The 22937-nt window shown below is 38.6% G+C and overlaps 1 protein-coding gene across 2 annotated transcripts in view; it reads right to left on the bottom strand.

Moving 5' to 3' along the window:
* The window catches only part of Ranbp17 (RAN binding protein 17), a 309416-nt gene that overhangs the window by 125051 nt on the left and 161428 nt on the right, over positions 1-22937 (bottom strand).

The raw sequence follows: 22937 nt of genomic DNA on the forward strand, positions 1-22937 counted from the left end.
TTGGAACATAGTGGAATGGTGGAGTCATTTTCAAATTCTGAATATGACTATATGAATTACAATGGGTTTGTTGCAGTAGAATAATTCAAAAATAACTCAAAAAATAGTTAAAAAATCAATTATTGAGGGCTAGCTCTAAAATGGGAACAAACGAACAGTGGCGCGGCAGACCTATTTAAGGAGTCATTAAATACGGACTGCCGTTCTCCAGGAGGCACTGTCACTGAGCAAATAGGACACGTGCAGCTAATGTGTCAGTAGCCAAGCCACCTCCTGATGGCCAGAACCACATTTAAAACCAACAAATTCAAGTGTTAAGTCATTCAAAAAAGAAAAAAAAAGGTGACTCATAGACTCATGGTGAACCTTCTGCATTTCATCCAACTCTAGTATGGTCTCCTACCCAGTCCTCTGAAAGTGCAGCTCCTTGTGCCTATAGTGGGTCTAAGACAATCACTCAAACAATCTCCACTTTTTAGCATTTATATGATTCTCTATTTTTTTCACATTCTCTCTCTGAAATCATGTCCCATTTCCTATATTCAAAAACAGCGTCTGTAGTTTCCTCCCTCCTATTAAGAGATACTTAATTCTTTAACCTTTCTGTGTAGGAGGAAATCTGTGACATGGTAAGGAATGAAATAATAATTCAGAAATGAAATGAAAATTGCCAGTGACATTTACATTTTCCCACTAGGTCAAGTATGTTTTCTGTTTTTGCATGGAGTTTCATGTGGACAAAGCGGGCATTGAAATGCTATGCAGTAGATATAAGCTGACCCTTCTATCTCCACAGTGCTTGGATTACAGACATGTACCACCGTGATGGCTGGTTTTATGTGGTGCCAGGAGCTCAAGTTCAGGGCTTTCTCATGCTAGGCAAGTGTTACATGAACTATACTACCTTCCCAGCCATTATTACATAGTTAAGAAGGTCCTTCGGTTCAGTTTCAATTATTCTCCTATTAATGAAAACTACCTCCAACTCAGAGCAGGCAATATTTGCAACAACAATCTAAAATCAGTTTCTGTCCTAAGTCTTCGTTTTACAAAATTCATAAACATACGAAAGCCTGACTGGTGGACTATGATAGTCTCTAGTAAACAGGAAACGTTTTCTCTGTCAGTAAGAAAACAAAGATGGCCAACCTTTACTGGGTGGACATTTTTGAAGTAATTCAGCCAGGAGAAAATAGACAAATAACGCATAGTCTGACACACATGGGGCTTTGCTTGACGGTCTACTGTCACCAGCCTTGCGGTGTGCTGCGGACAGTCACTCCAAATCATCTTATTTAATGAATTAATTCTATAGCTTTAAACTACTTTTAACTGTGCCCATTCTTATCTATAAGAATACAAAATATAATGTAATAAATAACAGTGCCTGAGGTTGGAGAGATGGTTCAGGGCTAATTAAGAGCACTTTACTGTTCCGTGCAGGGGACCAGATTTCAGTTCCCAGGACACATGGTGGCTAAAAACCATCCAACTCTAGTTCCAGGGGCTCTGACACATTTTTTTTTTTTGATCTCTGAGGACACCAGTTATGTATGGGATGCACAAACATACATACATACATACATACATACATACATACATACATACATACATGCAAGCAAAAACACTCCTATATATAAGTAAATCTGAAACAGTCAAAGATGCTATCACTAGGTAGGAGGCTGGAGGGCAAGCTGGAAGACAGGTTCTGAAGCTCGAGACTTGTGCGACTCAGCCAACTAGACTGAGTGCAGTAACTAAGTCAGTAACCTCTAAAGCTTGGCTTCTTAACTTTAGGATGAGGATGTACACGGGACCTAATTTTCATTTGGTAGCAAATTTCACTGTGGTAAATTTATGCAGACTGTGCAAGTCGGTCCTGACACAGTAGACTCTTGTCGGTCTAAGCTGCTGTCACTACTACTGGCATACGCTGAGATGACAATCCCTTGGCATACGCTGAGATGACAATCCCTTTTACTTGTACTTTATCTGGATCAGATGCTGGAAAATAGTTGTGTGTTTTAAGGTATATGTGAAGAACTTTAGTAATAGTTAAAGAAGAATACCCAGATTATAAAAAAAAAAAACAGTCTTACATTTGTACCACAAAGAATGAAAACATTCCTAATGAGCCAGCAAAATTGGCAAAAGGGAGCAAGGAAGGAAGTGGTTATCAAAACTTGGAGTTTGGAAATAACAGTAAGTGTTTATATAGGAAAAAATCTTTCAAGATGGGAGATTAAAACAAAATTTAAGAATCACAATTCTTGCCGGGTGTAGTGGTGCATTCCTTCAATCCAAGGACTGGGGTAGGAATAGGCGATTGGGGCAGTCTGGTCTACAGAGTGCATTCCAGGACAGCCAGGGAAACAGAGAATCCTGTCTTGAAAAACAACAAGGAATACAGAAAAGAAAACAAAGCAAACCAAAACACCAGAAAACAAAAAACAAAACAAACAAAAAGAACTGTTAATTCTTAGCAAATGTAACATATTTGACATATGGTAGCAGTTTCTTTTTGTTATGTGTATGCGCTAGTGATAGTGTGAATTTATGGACACCACTTGCATGCATGATCCCGTCAAGCAAAAGAGGGTACCAGATCCCCTGGAAATGGAGTTACAGACAGTTGTGAGCCACCACATGGGTTCAGAGAAATGAACTGGGTTTTCTGCAAGAGCAGCAAGAATCCTTAACCACTGAGCCACTTCTCCAGCCTGATGGTTTAGCATTTTATACCATTTTATAATTTTGCCATTAAGTTTCCAAATAAACTTACTGGGTTGGAGAAATTTTCCATGGAAATGCATTTCCAATTTTGTAATGGTAATCAATCATTACATACAATCTACATCAGAGAAACTTGTTTCAAAGCCAACTTGCTTAACATCTATTCAGTAAAGCAAGGGATACTGGCACTGGGGAGCCACACAGGCCTAGGGGAAAACAAAATCCCAATAAGTATGCCAAATGTGTTTTTATATTTCAAGACTCCTTCAACAGAAATATTATGGGGAGATAAAAATTAGGGAAACACTGAACTTAACTAATTTAAAATGTTGAAAAAATATTTTGCATTTATGTTTTATAACCAACTGCTTTTCCCACATTTGTCCCAAGGCAGCAGATGAAGCTCTCTACCCGCACTGCTAATACTAGCAATTGGAGCATGCTCTTTGGCAAGGCAGAAATAAGATAATTGTTCAACATAGGCTGGCTTTTCAGAAATACTGGAAGCATCGCCTGTAATTATAGACATCTGTCACTGCTAGCCACTCAGTGCTAACCCTGACATCAATATACAACCACAGCACTAAACTGCCTGCAGGCATAGCAATGGAGACCAGATACGCTAGGCAGGCAATCATCTGCTTCATCCAAACTATCTGTCAAAGGTTCCCAACCACAAATAGCTCTTACATTTTGTATCCTTAGGATAATATGTTGATTTATTTTAGATTCTCTAATATTTACAGTCTGGGCCATCTACTAAAATAAAGAAACAAAACTTATGGCTAATGGAGGCAGTTACTGTTCACAGTCATCATAAAAGGTCATAGCTCAACCCTCAAATGTTAAAAATTGATGGTGGCTTTAACCATGTGCCGTCATACAGATGTTTCCTTTTGTACAGGCAATTATTTTCAATAGCAATTCAAAATGGTAAATACAATCTTTTATCAGTAAGTATGTTCTCACACTGATCTAATAGAAATGCTCATATTTTAAAGCATTTTTTAAGACATAACTACGAGTTTCAATGTTACACATGGAAGAGTCTAGTCTATAACGTTGGGTCTAGCTTTACAAGTAAACCCTTATCTTGCACTTAAAAAAATATATATATACAAAATACATACCTAAATGCTTAATATAAATATGTATATATGATTGGTACATAAGAACTAGTAAATGATATCGAAGGATAAAATACTGACATAATTTTGCTCTGTATAAAAACTCCTAAAAATATACATGTATGTGTACATTTGTATTTCTGAAAGACCAAAGACACACTATAGCTTTAAACACTGCTCTTTTTCCTCACTACGTTTTAGCAGCTTTGGACACAAATAGAAAATTATTAGACATTTAGGTTAATTAGGAGTTAAGACTTACAATTACTATGTGTTACTAAAATCTCAGATATTTCTTGGTCTGATCCGCAGCAGCCTAGACTGAAGAAAAACTATTAATTACAGAAAGACAGTTAGCTTACAAGTGAGCTGCATTTTAAAAACCTCCTTTAAAATACAATTGCTAAATGCCTTACAGTGCTGTAATGTGAGACAGGTTCAAATCTTATTACTTCACTGAAATTAAAACCTAAGTTTTAATACTGCTCAAGTCGAACAATGATCCCACACTTTATTGCTTTTGAAATCCCTTGATGATCATAGGAAAAAATGCCCCGGAGAAAAAAAGACTGTTTTCGATAAACAGAAAATACAGTTTGCACTCTTAGCCTCTTTGTCATCACAAAAAAAGGATTTAATGCCAATTCTTTAAAAAAAGACTTTTCCCCCACAAAATGTGCACCTTGTGTGCCATTTGTAAAATCAGTTCACTTTCTTTTATTTATTACTGCAGCGCGGCAAGGCAATAAAGCAGCTACCGATAGCTAATAAATTACATGCCTTTTAAAACAATTCTCCTGCTACAAAAACATGTAACTGCAAAGGTTTCCATTTACATGGTACAGCACAGCAAATGTCTGTATTTGTGTCCTATTAACCGTCTCAGCAAATTGTGTGCTCTTGCCAAACAGCTGATGGGAAAGTGTGATCTACAACTGTCTACAGCACCAGTAAAAGCTGCTCATGAAATCTGTTCGTGCTACTTAAACCTCCTAGAAACCCCTCCAAAATAAACTTTAAAACATTATTTTTTTGCACCAAAGATATTTAAGGTGTTCTAACTAGAATTAATTTAAACATTGCTCAGTTACTGAGTGCCAGGATAGTATCTTTTTCTAATTTATGTTCCTAGGATAATGCCTTCTTTTAAAAGTTATAGCCCCAGCAGTTACCTAAAAGGTTAAAACAGTGAGCTGACTGGGTTTCAGACAAAGTGCACACTTGGTTTACATTCACCGCATTATAAAAAGCCACGTGGCTATAGTGTTCATACCAAACGCATGTAGTGCTTCCCCCATCTCTCTCACATATGGCATATATTTTAAATTATGTTCACATACCCACAAAAAGTCCCATGAAAACTTTACTTTGTAAAAGTAATTTTTAATCTCCCCTTCCACTGTCTCTGGCTCTTCTGTGTACAAATCACTTTGGGAATATCTATACACCAATTCTAAGATTAAATTAATAAGTGTTTACTTAATGCTTTCATCCTCTAATCTCATGATAAGAATATATATATATATATGGAAATATGCTTTTAAAAATTATTACTCTCCTCCATTTCCTGCAATATCTATAATATCTGTGACCTTTTGTCCCATACCTACAACATTTTAGCTTTATTTAATTATGTATGATGAACATTGCTTCAAACGTTAAAGCACAAACAACTCGGCTTCACCTCATCTCTTCAAGACGTGCAACAGTTTCCACTCTGCAGCAGTCTGGGTCACTTTCTTCTGAGCTGGTGTAATATGTATTAGTACCTAAGCTCTGACCCACAGTTCTTCCTGTCTGGAGAAATGCAGGGATGGAAATGGAGAGGAGCCTGGGAAAGATGGTCAGCGTCAGGTCCAAAGTGGGATCCAGCTCAAGGGGAGGCCCCACGACTACCACCATTACTGAGGCTATGGGGCGCTCACAAACGGGGAAAAAAAGAAAAAAGGAAGATAAGTATAATCGTCATGATTAATAATTAGGGCCTTGTGGAAGATTTACAAATTTTTAATTTGATTTATCACTGCGTGTGTACATAGAATGTGGGAGAGTAGGTGCACAAGTCGGGTTGTGCATGTGTGGAGGAAGAAGGCGCCTTTCAGAGTGGGCGCTCAGGTTTCGGGCTCGCATCCTAAGCCCTGTTAGCTGCTGAGCCATCTTAATGGTCAGGTAAGTGTTTTTAAAGAGTTCAATAAACTAAGTTTATTTCAAAGCGTGCTATTTAGAAAGTAATCATTACTCTCAGTAATAATGATACTCTACTACATCTACACTTCTCTCTGTATGTGTGTGTGTGTGTGTGTGTGTGTGTGTGTATGTGTGTGTGTGTGTGTTATATTTAACTTGGTTTTGCTTTTTTTTTAATAGTAAACGCTCATGTTTGCTGAAATTGAGATCATTTCTCATACTATAAATACTAATATTCTCAGTGACAAAGGAAAGGAACAAAACACTAACCATGCTTGTTCACTTACACTTACTGTAATACAGTAAATGCTAAATAAACTCTCATTTAGTGCGTGGAAAACAACCTTAAATTACACTTGGCACCTATGTGACAGAACACAGGCAGTGTATGTACTTGGTGTCATCTGGGAAGACCTTGCTTTAATTTATCCTTTAGCTGGAATGTTAGCAGGTTGCTGCTGTTAACCTTCTTAGTTTGACAAACAGGCTGAACTGACAGACACAGGCTTTGTGTCTGTGGATGGGAAGTGGAAAGCATGAGGCTGAGCTCCTCATGGCCCAGCCGCTCCATCACTCAGCTCCTAATCCTCCTTACATGTTTAGATTACGCAAGTGACTGACAATCCACAAACTATCTTAGACATCCTCAGATTTTGCAAGAGTATTCTAACAGGTCCCCAGTGCAGCAAACATGAGCATTTACTACAAACAAGAAGCAAAACCAAGTTAAATATATAAGTATTTATACACACACACACACACACACACACACACACACACACACACACACAGAGAGAGAGAGAGAGAGAGAGAGAGCACTTATGAGACATATCAAATTGAGTAACTATTGGTCTTAAGTTCTTTACCAGTTTGTGATGGCAAGACTAGCTTAGTTCTCTCTAGTCACAACTGTGGCTGCTGCTTAGCACATTGTAGGCAACTAAAAAGATATGAATGACTGACAAAAATCCAATACGTTTCTTGCCAAAAATAACATGGTTGTAGGTAATATGATGATCTTATTCTACTTTAAAATCCCAAAAAACTAAATACTGGCTGGTCTAATCTGTCAGCTCCTAACACAACATGCAGAATCGGCAATGCCTATCTCAGAAAATCTAGTAGGATCATAATTAAAGTTCCTTCATAACTCAAAAATCTGAACACCACATCCTGCCTGATTTGTATACAAGCAACACAAAGAAAATGGTTGATAATGCAGTCATGACCTAGCTGTACTGATAAACACAAGTTATGCTCTTGTATTGCTTGCCATTGCTTTGTCCTCAAGAATCCCAAACATAGTAGGAAAATGAAGACGCGCGGCATAAAATATTCAAGGAATAAGATCAGGAATGATAGATCATCATTTTTAATGCATTTAGAGAGCTAGAGAGAGCTAAGGTTAAATCTTTTTTTTTTTAACCATGTTTGTATGTATAAGCTGTGTGTGAGCACCTGTGCTATGACATGTGTGTAGAGGTCATAAGGCAACTTAATAGAGCTCATTCTCTCCTTTTATAGTTATATGGGCTCAGGGAATTGAACTCATGCATAGAGAGCCCCTTAACCTGCTAAGCCATATTGATGACACTTGAGGTCAAATCCCGGGACGCCATTTCCTACGTGTGTATTCTTAGCTTAAGTACTTTTCTGTAGAACTGGGGTTAATGACACTTTATGAGTTTAGTAGATAAAAGAGTTTGTTATTGAAGGATTTAGCATGTGATGAACTACAAGTGAGTGCTAGCCCTACCATCATTATCTAAATGAGCTTTCATGGACATGACTCAGATACTAAGAAGAATCTGTAAGTGTGGATGGTTGAATGGAGAGAGTATGTGTGGACAACAGTGTGGTCCAAATTGAAGATGAGAAAGAAAAGAATGATGCAAAGGAGAGTGAGGACTAAGATCCGATAGTGGGTGTGCTAGATTCTGAAAGGGATTACTCACAGAAGGTACTGATTTCCTGTGTTAGGGAAGCAGGTAGTGGGGAGTTCTACAAGTGAGAAGGACTAAGATCAAATGTGGTTTAAGTTTTGTCTATCTATGTGCACACAGCAGACAGGTGTCAGCCATTTTAATTCTGGCTTCTCTGCCATGTCTGATGCCACGGATGGCTTTCCCTTGGAATTACGGTCTTCCCAGACATTTCGTAATTCTTATTTTCAATTTGAAGTTTCTACTTTTCACATTCTGACCCGTGTGCGCCCTCCATTTTATCCACACATCCTTGGCTCGGAGGTGGGGTTCACTTACTCACAGGAGTTCAGTTAAATATGCACCAAAAGAAGTCTAAATGCATAGATCAGAAGCACACACTGACGGGAATGGCACTCTTCACTCCTTTGCTGCAGACTCAGGAACTCAGGGTTGAGAACTGCCATAACAGGAAGCTGTGACTCTTTGCTCTTTCCCAGAATCAGGGCAAGTATACAGGAGACTAGCAGGGCAAGGCCGAGAAGTCATGGAGTATGACGACGAGTTAAGAACACTCAGTTCAGTGGCTCACCTGGGCACTGCTCTCTTGCCAATGAACTTTACCAACGATTATTACTTCAGGAGCCCAGATATCTGTATACTTTCTCAAATAGTTGAAGAGTCTTTTTTTTTTTTTGGTTCTTTTTTTCGGAGCTGGGGACCGAACCCAGAGCCTTGTGCTTCCTAGGCAAGCGCTCTACCACTGAGCTAAATCCCCAACCCCTGAAGGTCTTTAATGTAGATTTAAGAGCTCAAATTCAAATATTTCAGAAAAATTCTCACGCCTTACCAATATTCATAAACAAAGGAAAAATACAATAAAATGCCTTCCTTCTCAAGTGGTCAGCTTTCTAGGCCAAACAGACTCAAGGCAATCACGATGCTGGTTTTCATGTGTGCTTTGCTTTTAATAAATATGAGCCGCACCACCAGCACTGCTTTGAAGTACATCAAGCTGAGCCTTTCTCTGTTGTATCTGTGGGACTGGCTTGCACACTACATTTCTAGGCAGCTATAAAGGTCTAAAAGGATGTAACCACATGGTCATTTGATTCTAGTCTTCAAAAGACACTGCAGGCTCAGCTAAGAGTGTTATACAAACTCTTTTCTTTGATTATTTATTTTACATCCGATCGCAGCTTCTCCTCCCTTCTCTCTTCCCAGTCCCTCTCTCTCATGTGCCATATATATATATATATAGATATCTATATCTATATCTATATATCTCCTCTTCAGAAAATAAGGAGGATCGGGCTGGAGAGATGGCTCAGTGGTTAGAGCACTGACTGTTCTTCAAGAGGTCCTGAGTTCAATTCCTAGGAACCACATGGTAGGCCACAGCCATCTGAAATGGGATATGATGCCCTCTTCTGGAGTATCTGAAGACAGCAACAGTGTACTCACATACATTAAAAAAAAAATCCTACTAATATATAAATGGAAAAATCTTAAAATTAAATGTTTCCAAAAAAAAAAAAAAAAAAAAGAAAAGAAAGAAAAGAAAAGAAGGATCGGGAGAGGCCCAGCTGGTGAACTGCTTGCCACGTGGGCATGAGGACCTGAGTTTGCTCCGGGCTGAGGAAAGCAGTGTAGATGCGGAGAGGTGGAGGCAAGGACCCTAGATCTTGCTTTCTAGGCAGTCTAGCTCAATCTGTGACCTCCAGGTTAGTAAGAGACTTTGAGGACCTATGGTCGGTTGATCCTTCCCTCCCCCCCCCCCCAAACTCACTCATATAAGACACATACATATTCAAACAAAAGTTCTGTACCTGTTCAGAAATAGGCCGTACCTGTTCCTTTTCTTCCTTAAGTAATTAAACATTTAGCTAATTTTAAAAGAAACAAGTATGGAAGACCAAATGCCTTAATGATCAGTGACAGCAGAGCGGAGCAGAGCGGAGCAGAGCGGAGCGGAGCAACCCAACTAACCCTGAAGGGTCCACAGAACAGACAGGAGCCAGGACCCTCACGAACCAATGAGGCTGACTCAGATCCGCCCAAGTGAAACATGCTGCCTCTCACACAGCAATCTACCATAGATCAGCTTGTGGCTTGGACTTGACAACATCTTACAAGCAGCATAGAAACGTCACAGAAACCACACTGAGGTCAAGTCTCCAGTCTCAAGTGTGACCCAGAAATAATTTTTGCTACTTGTCTGAAAATCATTTTATCATCTACAACAGAAGGCAGTAATGCCTACCTGCACAAGGCTGGCAGAAAAGGCTGACAACAGGAGCCATTAAACAACAGCTGCTTTATAAATGCTATTTTAAAGTGGATAATAAAGTGGTATATCTAGTTCAGGAAGAATTAGAATCTTTTACCAAACTGCATGGTGCCCTTCTTCTTCCCCTCCCTGTTTCTAATGAAAAGGAGCGTGCAAATTGCTTACATTAAAAAACTGATTTTTAGTGTATTATACTGTGGCCAAGGATCTACTTGGGCAATTTACATTCTGATCTCAGAATGAGTAGTTGAGAAGGGAGAAAAACAATTTTAACCACTAACATACAACACCTACACTTAAGTTAGTTACTCTGTTGAGGATTGAATTAGAATATTCCCAAAGCACAGGCCCTGAAAAGTGGCATGGATTCCTAACTTACTGTGAATGGTTCCAGAATACTTACATTTTTTTCATTCAATTCTGAACTACTTAGAAAAAAAAAGGTTTCATATTCTAAAATGGCTGAAAGTAGGTAGGGGGAATATGAAAGCAGATGGCTTAGACTATCAGAATACAAAAAAGCAGGTGCTTAACAAAACACAAGCTTACCAGTTTGCCAACACTGCTGGTTGCAGTTCTACATCTGGCTTGCCTCCCTGCAATCTCTGCATGTGCTTACTAGTGACCATGTGATGCATGTGTGACTAGTGAGCATGTGTGACCTGACGCACAAGACTAATACCTGAAGTCAGGAGCTTGCTGATGCACCCGAGGAGGCTGCTGTCATCTCATAACAACATTTACTTATCACTATTTCAACTGTAGAAAGGTAAAAACTTTTCTTTCTCCAAAATTACATACATTCCTTATACTTAAAATAACTGTTTAAAAAGTCCAAAGAAGAACATATTACCTTGTTAAAGGAAAACATTAATATAGACAGATGCAAATTACCTCAAAGTTTAAGCCGTGTTTGCAGATTACAGACTGTATTATTCACGTGCAATGGAAGAAACGACTACAAATCAGCTTTTAGAAACAGGCAGTAACCAGTGTCTCTTACTACGTGTAAAATGTAACTATATATTATTAAAGAAAACAAACTGTCATGCTTTCAGTTTGTCTCTGAACAATCTACACAGGCAATTTCATAATAAAATTGAATGGAAGATGAAAACAGAATAGAAAAGAATACAGCTCCTGGTCACACTGTTTTCCTGGTTTAGAATCCCTTCTTGGTGTGATATGGGATTTGGAGACGGGGTGAAATTCCATATATAAAAACACAAATGGGATGTGTAACTTGGCACTTTAATGGACATTCTTAAAAATAAACATAACTTAACACTTCAATAAAAAAGACCCAGCTTATCTTCAAAACGGTCAGGGATGCTGGGAAGTGGCCACTGACCGTTATCTATCAAAGGAGACCTTGTTGAGTCACCAGAGAACAGTTGTTGTATACAACTAGTGCTATCAGCACGCAAAGCTGCATTCAGTGTACATGGTAAGCAAAGAACCCAGGGCCAGAGCTGCTCCTCCAGCAAGCAGCCTTCCCTCGCTCCTCTAGGTTTTAACACTTAACTGTGTGCACATGGAGCAGATCATGAATGGCAGAAATGAAGGCTCATGAGTACCACGCGTGCTCATGGAGTACAAGCATCATGCCCACTGTGACACGACACCTTTATGATGCAGGTGTAGACATCTCACAGTTTTACTAATGGAGAAAGTTTCAGAGAAACTGTTATGTGTGTTCTAGGAGTCTGCAAATGGCAGAGTAATTCCAAATAACTTCAAAAACCATATTCTTAACCAATCACTCAGATACACACATATAAACATGGATGCTCTGCTATACATAGGTATATCAGTGCTAGATAGAATTAGGTACTAAAACTGCTTACATAGGCTATCAGATATGACTTCATCTTCATTCATATTTCAAAAATTTAAATAGGATTCCCCACATTGACACCCTATTTGTTACCTACTTTTCTTTAGCTGCTTAGAAGTGTAATTGATTATTCCTTATGCTTTTCTTAGACATTATCAGAAAATAGCAAACATTTTGCAATGCATATGGCAGGAGCTGTGCTAAAACAGTGTTTCTCAAACTGAGTATCACTGACACCTGGAGGCAGATAAGGCCTAGTTGTGGAGCCTGTGTTTATCCTTGTGAAAGGTGTGATAGCATCCTAGGCCTCTATCTATAAAATGCCCATAACATCCCTCTGCAAAATGACAACCAAAAATGCCATCCAACATACTCCAACTCCAATGTCTTCTGGGAAGGGAAATCAGCTCTGGCAAGAACTACTGCGTGTACTAAACAGTTTACACAAACCCACCAATGTCCACAGCTATCAGAAGGGCCATTACTATTCGAGCTGTATAAACCAGGAACATGAACGAGCACTAGGAATGCTACTGAGGCAACAGAGCGAGGTAGGACAGGTACACAGCTGGTCCGCTCCAGGTCTGCACTTTTATCAAACACATCACGCTAATAACAAAATCAAAGTGGGGTTTCCTAGCTCAGAGAACTAACAATGATTTAGTTTAACTGCATATTATTAGCTAAGAGCACCCGCTGCTCTTACAGAGGGCCTGGTTTAGCTGCCAGCATCCACATGGCAGTTTACAACTCCCATTCCCTCAACTCCAGTTCCAGGGAACCTAATACCCTCTTCTGATCTCTGTGGACACCACACTACATATGTATGGTGTATGTATATATGTATGTGCATAAACATACATGCAGGGACAACACTCATAAGCATAAAATAAATGAATCTAAAAGAAAAAAAAAAACCAGAAAGGTCCTAAGACTCCCATTGCCCCACGGTGTAGTCCTTAAGGCAGAACAACACAGATTATTTAGCTTTTGGAGGGCAGAGATGCTATAAACTTCTTTGTAAATCTGCAAAGATGCTGATGGACACACACACACACACATACACACACACACACACACATCACATCACATCACATTTCTTCTTGTCGTATTGGGAAAAATTATATGAAGACCCCAAACTTAATGCTTGCCCCAAGAACTGCTAACTATGACTTTCAAAAAGTTTTGCGGCCATGCTGACGTGAGGCTCTCTGTGAAACACCTCCTGAACACCAGGCAGAGGACTAGCACACGGAAGCTGCACAGAGATGGCATCAGTTCTATCGCCTTCCTTTTCTACAAAAGGAGGCTTCCTGTTTGTCCCTGATGCCCTGCACACCCTTCTCTTGTCTTCGAGCTTCGAGCTATCGTAAGCACACTGTATATACTAGATGTGTAGCTTTACTTTCAACTATAAATACTGATTGTTCATTTCACCAAAATGATGAAGTTGGAAGGAAGAAGGAAGCTGAATGATAAAAGGGAAGAAAGCAACAGCAAATTTAGGCTGCATCTCCAGGGCATCACTAGAGGTATGACTTCAGGAGACTGTAGCGATAACATTTGGTGTTGTGTGTTATAGGCGATTAATAAATATTGACTCTTACTCCTAAGGCCTGTTACACACGATAGGGATTTTCCCCCAAATTTGTCCTATGGGTACCTAAAACCTACTTCACTAAATAATTAAAGGGATTATATTTCCCCCGTTTTGTTAGTTCTTAAGGGAGATGCAACGTATTATAAAACATCACGGAAACAATTTCTCTGAAATAATGTATAAGCTAAATAAATATGTGGGAGTGTGAAGGAATATAACATACTTTGGGAGCATTCCACTTTATAATTGTATCACTGTCAACAGAAACTTCCAGGGTGAGGTTACTTGAGGCTGCGTAATAGATTTTTGTCTTCTATGCAATCTCTATCGATACAATAAGAAAGGGAGCAGAGACAGGTCCCCGATGTATTATGGAATCCTAAGTGGTCATCAGTAAACACCTATACATGCGAGCAACACTCTACAGACTCAGAAAGCTGCATATATGTATACATATATGTATGCATGTATACACATATACTTATAAAAGAAGAGGAGGTTATAAATTTTAGAGAAAATGGGGGACATGGGAGGAGTTGGAAGAGGAGAGAATGTGGGTTGGGAATGATGTAAATACAGTACTCATGTATGAAGTACTCACTCATAAAGTAATTTTTAAAGGGATGTTTATTTACTTTTGCTAGTATCAAAACATTAAGTGGTCCCCAAAAGAATAGCTGATAATACTGTGGAGGCTCAAGAAATGCACAAAACTTGGACAGAAGCAAAGGGAAGTCAACTTGTAGAACTTTCAAGATAAGAACTATTACTAACAAGTTAACCAAACAAGTTTCAGACCAAAATTTGTTTAGTCCTAGTCATCTGAAACTTAAAAACATTGAAAATTAAAATATTTTCTCTCTTTGCAAAACCTTAAGAGCATCTTGAACTGGGTTTCCCTTTCCTTGTACTGCACCATGCAGTGTCCGTCGCTCTAGGCTTTGACAAATTGTCCTTCTGGGTTTGAGTCACCTTCTAGCATCTTATTCATTGTACTTTCACGATGTGAAATATCTCCAGAGTTCTCTTAACATCAAGGTGTGTGTGTGTGTGTGTGTGTGTGTGTGTGTGTGTGTGCCTGTGCGCGCACATGTGCATATGTAAATAGCCCTTTCACCAGAAGTCAAGTCAAAGATGGCTTAAGGGCAACTTGCGGTTTCCTTTTGCCTTTTCCCTTCTAGGACTAAACAATGTTTTTGTTTGTTTGTTTGTTTTTAATGTGTGTGCGTGCATGCTGACATGCACATGTATGTAGAGATCAGAGATCAACTTGTGAGAATTGGTTGGGTCTCTCCTTCTACCAACGTGGGAACTAGGGATTGAACTCAGGTTGTCAGATTTGGCAATAAGTACTTTTATACAACTGACTACTAGCTCAACATAATTTAATATATAAGCAAATCAATATTTCCCTATGTGACTAAAATCTTAGTTGATATTTTGTTTATAAGACAGCTGTCTTTCCTCTCTTGCTTTGCTATGTCTCTCCCAGTGCAGTAATCATCTTCCTGTGGCCATGGTCTCCCCATCAGTATGGCGCTCCCCGAGGGCTGACCATCTGGTGCTTTCACATCCTCACAGCCTTGTGTCTTCCTTTCCTTCAGCTGGGAATAATCATCACCCTCCACTTTCAACATGGAGCCATCGTCTCTACCTTTCAGACTAGTCCAAATATAATTTCTCATGGGATGTTTCTTGATTCCTTTCACGTGGCACTTTATACTTTCCCTTTGTCATTCAGTGTTATCAATTACTTATTTACATCCATTTCTTCTATTAATCTAGAAGCTCTAAGCATCATGATCGGGGCATAGTAAATAAATACTCAGTTAATATTTAGTGAAGGAATTAAAAAATGAAGGGCTGGAAATTCTAGTCAAAAAGACAAAATTATCTCACTAAGTTAATTGGTTTCCTTCAAGTAGTCAACAACCAACACCTTTCACTCATTCCTTCATTGCTTTATGCCGTCTCAGGACACTAAACTGGCATGCAGGGTACACCAGGGATGACAGGCAGTGCTGCCCATGCTGGAGCTGAATCTGTCCCGTGCAGTACGGTAAGGAAAGATCAACAGTTGCCTGGGCTCAAACCCTCAAAAGATTCTCTTTGATTCAAAGTTGAGTATAATTATGTATGTGATAAAATGTAATCCTGTCAAAAGTGCGTATAGGTTTATAAGTTCTAGAAAATGCATATAGATGTGTAGCCACCTATCACAACCGATAGAACCTCTCGCCATGTTTCTTCTTTGTCCCACTCCTTTCACTGTGCTCTTGAATCGAGTAGGGCTGCCAGTGAACAGGAAATGCTGACTGCCTTCTACAGGACCTGCGGGTCTTCAGGCTGGAGAGCTGCATGATAGCTGTTCCTTCCAGACTCCACTCTGCTTGCAGAAGAGACAGCCAACACAATGCCTGGCATGTGCATGCAGTTGCACCCGAGCACACAGTGTCTCCTTTTATTTATTTAATAAGTAAAATATATCGAGGTTCAGTAGACTCTGCTCCAGATACTGGAACAAGCCAAATTAAACATTATTCCAATCCCACAAAGGCTACAATTCTAACACATTTCAGATATTAATAATGAACCACACACAAAGGGTTATATAAACTTGGGAGTGCTGTTGTAATGGAAAAGGGTAGATGATCTAATAATCTGTGAAAGAACATAGGTATAGATGTTTATAGTTATAAAATATTTTGGGAAATCTAGGAGGGCTTCTCTGAGCAAGCGACAGCTAAGGGATGAGTAGACAGTAATCAGTAATTCTCTAGCACAGAATCCTATTATTCTAACTCTGAGCGAGTACCAGTGAATCACTGTCTTATCAGAGTTAAGAAAATTCAAAATACAAGGGCCATTAACATCCTGATCCATAAATTTAGAACTGAAAGATATCGCATTAACTACCTGTACACGAAATAATATGTGAGTGTAGCACATTGGTTTTCTTATTGTTACCAAATACTCAACATGAAGCAACTTAAAGGAGACCTCCTATTGAGAGCACACAGTCCATCATGGTGGGCAGGCTTGGTGGCAAAAGTGTGAAGCATCTGCTCAAGAAGTGAGGCTCGAAGGTAATATATTGAGCCCACCCTCAGTGATCCCACTTCCTTCTGTGAGAATCCATCTCCTAAACAGTCTACAACCTTCTAAAACAGCTCCCAGCTGTGGAGCAGGACCAGACACCTGAGTCTACAGGGACCGTCCCCACTCCAGCCACAGTGCAGACACGTGAGATTCCTGTGCAGGTTAAAAAGAAGCCTTAAATCCTAGTGGAATCTGACAAGGCACTTTCTCTTTGGGATGCTAGTGAAATCAATAATGGACCTTTATAAATATTTTAAGGTAATTCTCAGGAATCAGAAGGAGAAGAACAAAAACAAAGGCCAGTCACAACAAAGGCCCTGCACCACCACCAAGTTACATGGAGGAAAACTGGGGTGAGAATCTAAGCAGAAAGACTGGCTGAAACCAAAAAGATAATGACCTATTCTAGAAAGAAGTTTTTCTACAACTGCTTTCACACATAGGTAGCTTTATAGCTCTGAGTTCCAAGTATATGATGAATGTTTGTTTAATTCGGCAAATCAAATGGAATAGTATTAATTTCCCACCAATGATAGAGTGCTAGTAAGGATCTAGGCCTATCTGTAGCTATGTCCCTAGCTACATACTCCAAACATGTCCTAAAGCTTTAGAACACAGCCTGTAACTAGCAAGCAGCAGGCAGCTCTGCTGAAAACAATTCCAAATAATGATGCAACCCTGCTGCTGCCAGAGCACAGGCCTGGTTCTCGGCACCACTCAACACTGGGGGGCCACGGCCTGACAAGGACTGAGTCGGGCAAGGAGCTTGAGTCAGACTCCAGTTCTTTCTCTTTAAAAGAAGAAAAAAGGGTGAGATGTGAGGATAAAAAATGTTTTATAGAAGTACACACACACACACACACACACACACACACACACACACAGAGAGAGAGAGAGAGAGAGAGAGAGAGAGAGAGAGAGAGAGAGAGACTTCTATCCCACCTTTGAACACCCAGTTCATACCAGGCATCTCAACATACAAAATCACTACCTCCCTTCCCATGTGACTAACTCGCATCTTACAAAAGACACGGCTGCTAGTAATACTCAAGAGGATATGCTTAACACAAAGTAACGGGGAAGGAATACCCCTCGGATCTACGATACTGTTAGCATTCCGTTGAGATACCAGTTGGTCTTAATGGCAGAAATTATTTGATTCAAGTATCAGCTAAACACAAATTAAGATGAACATATAAATGCATAAAACCAAAACTAACTGCGAATGGCAAGACCATGCCTTGTGGCACCTGTCTTCACATGTAGAGAAGAATCAGCCTTTGACTGATTATTTCTCTTTGACATGATTTATCACCCGGTATTCTTTAAACTTGATAAAGCAAATTAATCTTTGATTGCAGGCGGCACTGGAGGTGGCCATTAGTCATGTGGTTTGTGGGGTTCCTTGTGTTTCATTTACCAGGCACACAGAGAGAGAGCCCAGAAGCAATTGCCTCGGCGTTGACTTCTTTCTCAGTCCACCCAGGAGAAATGATCAAAGAATTCAATATACAGTATTTTAAATTACTTCTACAGAACTGACCAACAAGGAGGAAAAAAACCTCTTTACTCTATTACATAATTATTTTTAAAGCTAAGAACAAAGAAACACTTGTATATTGTGATTTCAACATTAACAGCTCACACAGCCTTGCTCTTTGTTTAAAGGAGGAGTGGGGGTTTGGGGCGTTAACAGCGGTAAAGACGACTACTGTTTAAGAAAGGGCATTTAAAAACTATGCAGGGAAACAAACAGGACAATGACCGTTATCATGAAATTATTTCAACAAGCTCACTGTCAAAAGTTCCATCTATCGAAGCCAGTACTCTGACCACTTAAACCACCGAAAAGAAAGCCTTAGAGAATATCCCACCAAGTAGTATCGAATTTTTACTTAAAAATTAGTACACAGAGGTAGGATATATTCCTGACTTCTTTTTTTTCTTTTTTTTCTTTTCTTTTTTTTCCAGAGCTGGGGACCGAACCCAGGGCCTTGCGCTCGCTAGGCAAGCGCTCTACCGCTGAGCTAAATCCCCAACCCCTCTCCTGACTTCTAAACATTCTTTGAGAAACATTATATCAGCTTAACACATGACATTAATACTACACACTAATGTCCTGGAACGCAAAAGGAAGGGAAGACTTTTATGAAGAAATCCCTAGAGAACAGTCTCTGAACTGGGACTCGGGTCCCTCCGTGTTTGCCTTTAGTTCATGGGCATTGCTCACAACAGCCACCAGTACCACTGCACAGCCAGAGTCTTCTCAAGGTAACATTAGCGAATCGGTGCTTCATATGTAATACGATACTTTCAACACATACTTCAACTCAGCCTCAAGTCAGCCTTAAGTACAGAATTGAAAATTTGATTTTTAAAAAAGGTGAAAATAATTTAGGTCAAGTTTTAAATCTTCTAAGCTCTATGATAAACAATTGGTAGAGAACTTCAGAGAACTTAATACACCATAAATTTTATGATCATTTCAATTCCCAGTAAGTCTACATTAAGACTTTCTATGCCCAAAGGGAAAGAAAAGTTCACCGTGTAGTAAAAACCCACCTTTTAATAACAATTTATTCTTTTGTAAAGAAATCCAAAGAATAAATGAATCATCAAATGTCACTCAAGGTTTATACAATGCTTTTAATCAAAAATTAATATTTTATTAAAATTAAATGAGGTATGCTTAGCATCAATGTTTCTAGTACTTAATTTAAGTGATATAATTTGTTAATATAACAAAATTCAGCAAACAACCCAATTATGCATAATAATACTCCATGAATGAATACTCAGAAGGCCTCTGTGTTATATAGATGTGAAAGCAGTTCTTAACGCAGTACAGTGTCTGAAAGAAAGCGATAGAAAGACTAAGTTCAGAGCTCTCACAATCATAATTACTTAAAGGGATTGTAACCTATGCAAACTAGAATCCCTCCAATTTTCCTATTATTTGTACAGGAAATGAAAATTTGGCGTAGCCTACCTAAAGAAATATTGACAAACTAAGCAATTTTGTGATTAAAAACATTTATAGAAATAGTATTGCAATTCTGTGATCTAAAAATAATTCTGTCTTCTCAATATTTTTGAGAAACTGTTGAAATTTTACCTTAAAAAATAAATCACAAAGAAGAAAAATATTTGCATAATAATGGTTTAAAACACATGAACTTGGAATATTACTTTTTCATTATATGCAAAATTTATCATTTGGTTAAGCATTACTTCTTATAACATTTTAAAAAGCTAATTTTTATTCATAGATATAATATTCATAACAAAATTCTAAAGGTACTATGTTTAGAATAAATGCAAGATATAAAAATAAAAAGTATTTAAGAAACCCAATCAAATAACTCAACATTACTATTTCTTGTTTAACTTATTTATTAAGAGAATAATCCATTAATTATTTAATAATACATTTAAAATATTTTCTGAAATAATGATAAATTAGTATAATAAGAAAACCAGAGTACTTGAGAGCTGACAGACTCAGACTGCAGTGATCCAAAGCATTTATACATATTCATTCAAACAAGCCAATTGTCCTGGAACTTAGTTAGACAAACAACCTGCTCCAGACAAAAGGCCGGAAGCCTGCATTCTTCCACTTTCTCTCTGGGAAGGAGGACAGGACATTTTAGGAAGAGTAAATTCAGTGTGGCAGTGAAAAGACTATTTTTCACTAACTTTTGTTGTAGCGTGTATGTTTACTTAAAGCAGGTCCACATGTAGAACTTATTACTTATATATGAATATATACTTAATGCTTGGTTCCACGGAGGAACTATAAATTTCATCTATTGAACATTAGCAAAAAATTACATGTGTTTATCATCTGGGTTATTCTCAGATTAATAGAGATAAATGACAGAACATAGTCAGTAGCAGCTCCGTAGCTTAATCACTGCATCTGAGCTATAGGAAGCACTTAATTACTCTCATTTACTAGGTTCAATCTAATGAGAAAGCATTAGCCAAATGAAAAGAATGCAGTACAAACAAACAAAATAGTTATACCATCATTAAAAAGAAACTCTGACAGTGCAGGTGACAGCATAGGCAGGATAAATTACCATAATGTTCTAAATGCTGAGCTGTCAGCATGCTAATGCCGTGATCCGACACCCTGGGAATCTCCGCACTAGAGCTGTCAGAAACAGGTATCATAAATCACCTCTCTCTCTACTGTACTGCTCATTATCACAGCCACAGCATACATGCTCTTCAGCACACTTCAGTACAAATCTGAAGATAACGCTTATGCTTATGAGTGGGTCTGTTTACTCTTGCAGACATTGTAGGCAATCCTCGCCTAATAAATGGATACTTTGCTTTGCAATAATGAACTGCAGGATCGTAGGATATGATAGGCCCTTGCTCTTAATTCATAAACCGTCTGAATGAAGAGACTGCAAAAACAGCACATCTTCCCAAGCTATACAATATAGTAGCGCGGAGCTGGACAAATTAACACTGCCCCACTTAAAGGCCAATCATTATTTGAAAGCTCCTGTCAGATCTTGAAGAAAGCAGCAGCAGATACAAATAAGTACAATGTTCAATGCCTACACACCTTTGAGGCACAATCTTATTTTTAAGGGGAAATGTTTTACAGAGACAATGGACATTTTGAATTTATGATAGGCAATCTCCTTTGTTCTTCAATAGCCTGGTTTAATTCTAGCTTTAAAGAAAACAAGCTAAAGATCTCAGTGTAAGAAATCTAACCCAAAGATGCCAAATGGTTCAACCATATTTGAATCAAAGTCTGAACAACTAAAAAGCTCACACCATCAACATTGGTAATTAACAAAAGAAGTCTAGAGACAAACGTCTAAGTACATATGAATGAAACATGACAGACTGCTCAAACAAATGCCATCAATACAACACATATCTCCAGAATGAAGAAAGTTGTATGGAACTTCCAGAACAAATAAAATTGTATCAAACTGCTAATGTCTATCAATCAAAGAAATAATTGGAAGCAGCTTTTTCTCCTTACCACACAAGGTCAGTTCTGCAAAGGCTACCGCTACCAACTATCTCTTTATTGATGTGTCCCTGAATTTTCTAAGCGATTCCTACTAAACGTGTGCTATAGTTAAAAATAAAATGGTATTACTATACAAAAAAATTGAGTGAGCACATTTAAACAATGTGAGAACAAGGAGACAATGGTGATACCATCACAAGAAGAAAACACAAGTAGTAAGACAAGATGAGGAAGACGACGCCTTAAAATCTGCTTGAAGTTTGTTCTGTTCTTTGTAAGGAAAGCATGGCATTCAGTATTGGTCTCTCGGGATCTGGTGGGCAGTGATGAGGCAGGAGAATGTTCCAAGAATTTTTATAATCCTATGTAAAGCAAACTTTATCTAAAATATAGAAACTCCCCAGGATATATACTAATCAATGTGTTGACTAGTATGCAAATTCTGTTCAATCTTATTTATGCCTCAGAACTGTTCTTTTAAGTAAAGTCTCAATGCCAAATATGTATTTTTAATGTTTGTCTTATTTCTTTATGTTGTGCAAACTAGTTTTCTAATTGTTCTGCACTCCTGACTTTCTTTGTGGGTCAATCTAACTCTGTCAATGTGGTTTTGAGAGACTCCATGTCTACTATATGTAAAGACCTTAGGTTGACCTGGCCCAGGACACTGCCCGCGCACTCAGATGTAGGTCCATGCACTCCCATCACCTTCCTCTGGCGCCCACTTAAACAAGAACACAAAGTACAGGGATAGGCTGAGCACGTGTGAGCATGGTAAGTAGACGGCAGAAGCTTCTGTTCCAAGGGAAAAGTCTGCAGAACTTCACTACAGCCCAGCTATCAAAACATGCCACCTCTCTTATGCCAGCAAAGCTATATTTCAGTTCTATTACAAATATGTAGCAATGAAACTATTAAAAATTGGTTCAAACTGCCCTATACTACAATTTCAAGGCCAACTGATCAAACTATTTTGCTTGTGATTAGTTTTCAAAAATATGGATTACTAAGCTTACAGCATTATAATTCTGTGTCCATTTTTCCTTCATCATAAGGTTAGAAATTTACTAACCAGGGAAGACTGTGCTAAGAGAAAACATAGGAGTTGGGAGGAGAAAAAAGAGGAAGAAAGAG

The sequence above is a fragment of the Rattus norvegicus genome, chromosome 10, assembly GCF_021556685.1.
Source record: "Rattus norvegicus strain SHRSP/BbbUtx chromosome 10, alternate assembly SHRSP_T2T, whole genome shotgun sequence".
Taxonomy (NCBI): domain Eukaryota; kingdom Metazoa; phylum Chordata; class Mammalia; order Rodentia; family Muridae; genus Rattus; species Rattus norvegicus.